Here is a 6,000-nt window from a genome sequence, read left to right as displayed (position 1 = left end):
CTAGTAGTAAGACCCTTATGATCCCTTGTTATTTCATATTTAGTTGGTTAAAAGATGATAAACATTGTTAATCTTGAAGAACACTAAAGAACATGATCATGATACTTTAACATAAGCTTAATAACAAAAGAATACATGTTGATTGTGTTTATTTGCTTCTTGTTGATTGATTACTAGTGTTAGTAATGTTAGACATCATAAGAAACCTACTAGATTGTGATTAAACACATGATCTAGTAAGTTAAAGTAATGATCTTGTGAAAAACCAAGATCACCATGCTTTATGTCTTCATGAACTTGAATAATGAAATTGATTTTCATATGTACAGATGATTTAAATAAAATACAATCTTGTAAATAGATGATTACAAAAATGATTTTCTCAAGAAACCAAGTTTATTTTCAAAAGTTACAAAGTCATGGTTTCTAAGTAAACTAATCCCATTTTTAGTGTTTAAACAAGACTAGAAACATGTATGTGACAAGAAAATTACAAAAGAAATATTTTTAGAAAAATCATCTTACAAGTTGTAAATGACTAAATCTTTTAATAAAGTGATTTACAAACAAATAACCATGTTTCTAAGGGTAACTAAACCTACTAAATAACATGGTAAGTTACTACAAGTTTTTACAAAAACTTCAAGTTCATGATGTAGTGTAATTTACTTGATTTTGACACTCGGTAAGTGTTGAATGAGTTGATGATTGTTTGTGATGATTTTAAAAGAAAATAAACACATGTTTTGAAAACATGGGAAACCTCCATTTTTAGGGGAAACCATGTCAAAATTTCTATAAAATTTTGACACTTAGAAAAATATAAGTTTTGGTGAAACTTATTCCCTAAAAATTCACCTAAAAATATTTAACAAGGTTTCCCTAATTTTTATGTAAACTTCAAGTTAAGAAATGATGATTTCTTCAAGATAAATATTGATATTAAGTATGTATATTTTTGAGGAAAATATATACATTTATTGATCACCAAATTTCGTTCTAAGTGTATGTAGTATGTATTATATAGTGTATTAGGACTTGAAAATACACTAAATACTCTTAAGGGGTAAAAATCCAAAATACACATACAATATGCTCAGACAAATACAAGAAAATATATTTATGAAAATATATTTCTTAATAGATTACATAACTCGGATTACGAACTTAAAATGAAGTTTTGGACAAAAATACACAACTCGGGTGAAAAATACAAGATACTTATATTTATTTTTGAGAAAATAATATAAGTAAGTTACACATTTAAAAATATAGGTTATTTTTAACAACAAAGAACAAATACATAAAAGATGGTGACTTGTACTTGTGCGATACAAGTCTAGTAACTAACGTTAATAAAACACGTATAGGTCACGACGCTATATAAGCAAACCCGGTGAAGTTCACGGTGCAAGAAACGCAAAGTTGTGAGTTCATGTCCCCACTTTTAAACTTTTACTTGTTTTCTAAACTTGGGGAAAATACATGTGTTATAGTATGTTGAATACAAAAACTAAGGAATGATACTTTAGATCATGTCCCAAATAGGGTACCATAAGCAACATAAATCAACGTATACATTTAGACCGCGGAACAAAAGGTTAGATCGAATGGGTTTCAGGCAACCCCACTCTTGGCCTACTTCTACCAATCTTTGCTTCTGTGTCTCAGTCAAACTCGACAAAAATGCCTAGGTTTGGTGGCTTCCTATGTCGTGACACATTTTAGTGGCCTTGCAAACCACTAGCGATCTCGTATTCCTTACATTTACAGAACTCAGTTTCAGATACGTTTTGACAAATTACATACCATGTTTTCATTCAAGCATATATACATTCAATACAAAAACTGCATGAATTCACACCAACATTATGTTGACGATTTTCCAAAAACTCACATGTATTTCAGGTAACTAAAGTGGATGTGTGCGCGGTTTTACTCTTGCTCCTGGATGTTGTTTATGTTGTTAGCTATGTGTGTCAAGACTCCTATGTTGTTTTGCTGGGTTCGTTTGTTATGTCCCACTCTATGTGGTGATATAAGGACCAAAACCTTTATGGTCGTCTTTTAAATAAAGTTGTAAACTTTTCAGACAATGTTTTATTCTGTGATATAAACTCTAAACTTAACCTATTTTTTAATTGCGTAATATCATTGCCATTTGGAGTTATTTTTACGAGCATGTAGTATGTTTACCAGTCGTATGCAATGATAACTTTTCAAGATCACAACTCGTGCTTCCGCCTTAGAAAGGGGTGTGACAGATTGGTATCAGAGCTGCGATTGTAGTGAACCAGGATTCCTTCTCGAGTCTAGACTACAATCTTTAGGATCCTTTCACGAAAACAATTTTTGAAAAAGTTTTCATTGCATAAAACTTTCCGCGACATCCACTACCTGAAACTATTTTCAAGAGTCAAGAAAAGACACTACGAGACTTAGGGTGCACTGGAGTAGCATTTTTCTTTGACTAAGGATTACTTGTGATTATGTGTGATAATTAATATATGTACATATACTAGAAATAGAATATCACAGGTATACGTGACTTCATCTGAAGACAATGGCCTATTTGAAGGAAGTGATACGAGGATGAAACGAACTGTGCGAACTGTTCAAGGAGTTACGTAATTATGGATGCATACATAATTATGGAATTCAGTGCACAGAAACCACGGCAAGTCTTGTCACGTATCAAACAAGATTCCTTCAATTCAAGAAAAGGTCAAACGTGAATACCCTCACCCCTCCCCCAACCTATTAAATACTCTGTTGGAGTAATAATTTAGGGTATAAAGACAAGAACCGCCAACGTGAAGAAAGATATTTTGTCCTTTACATATATTAAACTTGTACTATGGGGTAATGTAACCCTTATGCATTTTGTTTACTTCGCAAACAATAATGTAACAAGTTATCCTGATATGTATAAAGACTCGGTAAATATCTTATGTCACATCAGTACTTATCTATTTATGCATGCTTGTTGCTGTATGAATTGATTTATATGTTTGGCGGATTGTTTGATGTCATTATGTGGGTATATGCTTGTGTATATATACTACTACTGTCTTGTATAACAATATCAAACAAATGTCTAACCCTGTTGTGTTGTGTTCCGCCAGAACATGGCACCCAGGAGAGCTGTGAACGCTCGTGATCAACCTCCTCCTCCCCCACTGCCGAGGACTGCTGAAGAACTGAACTCCCTACTGGAAGAAAGGATCTCCGCCGCTATCGCCCAGTACGAGGCAAACCGCATCGAACACAGTGGAGGACCAAGTGGTACTAGACGTAATGGACATGGAGATTCATCTGGAATCTCCTGGAGGAAACACAGCTCAAGGTAACCTTAAGCTGATTTGCTAAAACATGATGAAATGTATGAACGCTCTTGTTTCATTGTTTCATTGATTGCTCATGTGTGAATTGGTTGGATCAATTCCAGGATGCACCTTCAAGCAGTTTCTCGACTACAAGCCACTGAACTACGACGGCACTGGAGGTGCAGTGGCTTTTGTGCGCTGGATGGAAAAGACTGATTCCTCTATTCGCATGAGCAAGTGTACCGCGGACCAACAAGTCACTTTTGTTACTGGGCTATTTATTGATGAAGCGTTGACTTGGTGGAATTTGCAAGTCCAAACTCTGGGTGATGATGCCGCGTATGGCATGACTTGGGATGAATTGAAGGAAAGAATGAGGGAGAAATATTGCTCTCGTGCTGAACTCCAAAGATTGGAGACTGAGTTCTAGCACTTGACCATGGAAGGTGCGGACATTACTGGTTATACTCGAAGGTTCCACGATCTGCAAGAGTGATCCCCTATCTGGTGACTCCATAATTTAAGCGTATTGAGCGCTACATCTGGGGATTGGCACCTGAATTTCGCAGCTTGGTGACTGCAGCAAAACCCACAACCATCACTCAGGCTATAACTCTGGCTGTCAGCCTTACTGAAGATGTAGTCCGTTTGAAGAAGTTATCACTGAACCCCACTGAGAAAACCGAGACGCATGCTGAGTCGTCCAGTGACAAGAAAAGAAAACATTCAAATCTGAACCAAGCGACCCGTAGCAACAACAAGGGTTCGGATAACAAGAAGCATGATACCAACCCGCCTAAGGGGGCGAGGACCTTCGTAGCTGCAAATGATACTGGAGCTAAGAAATATCAGGGCACTCTGCCCAAAAATAACCGTTGTAACTTTCACCACATGGGAAACTGTCGCGTTGGGAGATGCGAGAACTGCGGGAAGTCAGGCCACCGTACCGAGGATTATTGTGGAAAAGGTATTGGAGGCCGTAATGGTAATGGTAATAGGAACGGGAATGGAAACTGAAACGGTGCTGGTAGTGGAAATGGTAACGGTAACCGGAATGGTAATGAAGCTGGGCAGAACCAAGGATGCTATGGTTGTGGAAGCAAAGATCATTTCAAGAAAGACTGCCAAAAGGAGAACAATACTCACGCGAGGAACCTAATGTGGTCACCGGTACGTTTCTCGTTAACAATCATTTTGCATCCATACTATTTGACACTGGTGCCAATTATAGCTTCATGTCTGTGGAATTTAAACGTATGCTTGGAATAGAATCTAGTAGATTAGATATTCCTTATTCCAAAGAAGTAGCCGATGGTAAACTTGTTGAATCAGGTGAAGTTGTTAGAGGTTGCTCATTAGAACTTGGTGAGCAAAGATTTAGCATCGACCTCTTACCTATTCAATTGGGTAGCTTCGATGTAGTGGTTGGAATGCACTAGTTGTCCCAGAACAAGGCTGAAGTTGTTTGTCACGAGAAAATCATTCGCATCCCTCTGGCAAATAATGAAACTCTCATCGTACATGGAGAAAAGCGAGACACACCTCTGCGAATCATCAGTTGTATGAAGGCACAAAAGTGCTTAAGGAAAGGATGTGTTGCTTTCCTGTCGCATGTTGTAGATAAGAAGGCTGAGGAGCCGAAACTTGAAGACATTCCTGTAGTGAAGGAATTCCCTGATATTTTTCCCGTCGATCTGCCAGGACTACCTCCGCAACGACAAGTCGAATTCCATATAGACTTGGTTCCAGGAGCCGCTCCTGTAGCCAAGGCACCCTATCGGCTTGCACCATCCGAGATGCAAGAATTATCTACACAACTCCAGGAGTTGTTGGACAAAAGATTCATAAGGCCAAGCTTCTCACCTTGGTGTGCTCCAGTATTGTTCGTGAAGAGGAAGGATGGAACTCTGCGGATGTGTATCGACTACAGAGAACTGAATAAGCTCACTATCAAGAATCGGTACCTACTACCGAGGATTGATGACTTATTTGATCAGTTGCAAGGATCAAGCTACTATTCCAAGATCGACCTTCAATCTGGATACCATCAGTTAAGGATTCAAGAGGAAAGTGTACCAAAGACTGCATTCAGAACACGCTATGGGCATTACGAGTTCCTTGTGATGCCATTCGGACTGACAAACTGTTGATGCACGGAATGTCTGTTGACTTCGTCTACATTAAGTCTTAGGTCAAGATAGGTCAACATAGGTGCTAGAAAGTCAAAATTATGTTTTTATGTTGTAGTTTCGCTTTAGTGAACATAGGTGATAGAGGTTTCGCTTTTAGGGACAGTTAAGGTTTCGCTTATGTGGTTACCAGGGTGGTTTCGCTTATACGTCACTTGGAGGTTTCGCTTATATGGCCTGCCATATAAGCGAAACTAGCTGGAATATATAGACTTGATAAGTGACTTCATTATGTAACCTTTGAAGCGAAACTATATCATTGCTTGTGGAACGAAACTCTGTCAAATTGTAATCAGAAAGCAATAAAAGAGAAGAAATTAGAAAGGAATAGCTGTTGTAACTTCATTTACGTTGATTCCGCCTTCGTACGTGAAGATGAACGTTCTCTACTGACTATTCAGGGTCGGAACACGGTCCAACAAGTGGTATCAGAGCTCAGGACGAGGAGTTCATACTACTACAACTTGAATCTTCAGAAATCTCTC

Source organism: Helianthus annuus, chromosome 9 (assembly GCF_002127325.2).
Source record: "Helianthus annuus cultivar XRQ/B chromosome 9, HanXRQr2.0-SUNRISE, whole genome shotgun sequence".
In the NCBI taxonomy this organism is placed as follows: domain Eukaryota; kingdom Viridiplantae; phylum Streptophyta; class Magnoliopsida; order Asterales; family Asteraceae; genus Helianthus; species Helianthus annuus.
The sequence above is the reverse complement of the archived record's forward strand: the minus strand, read 5'-3'. Positions refer to the sequence as shown.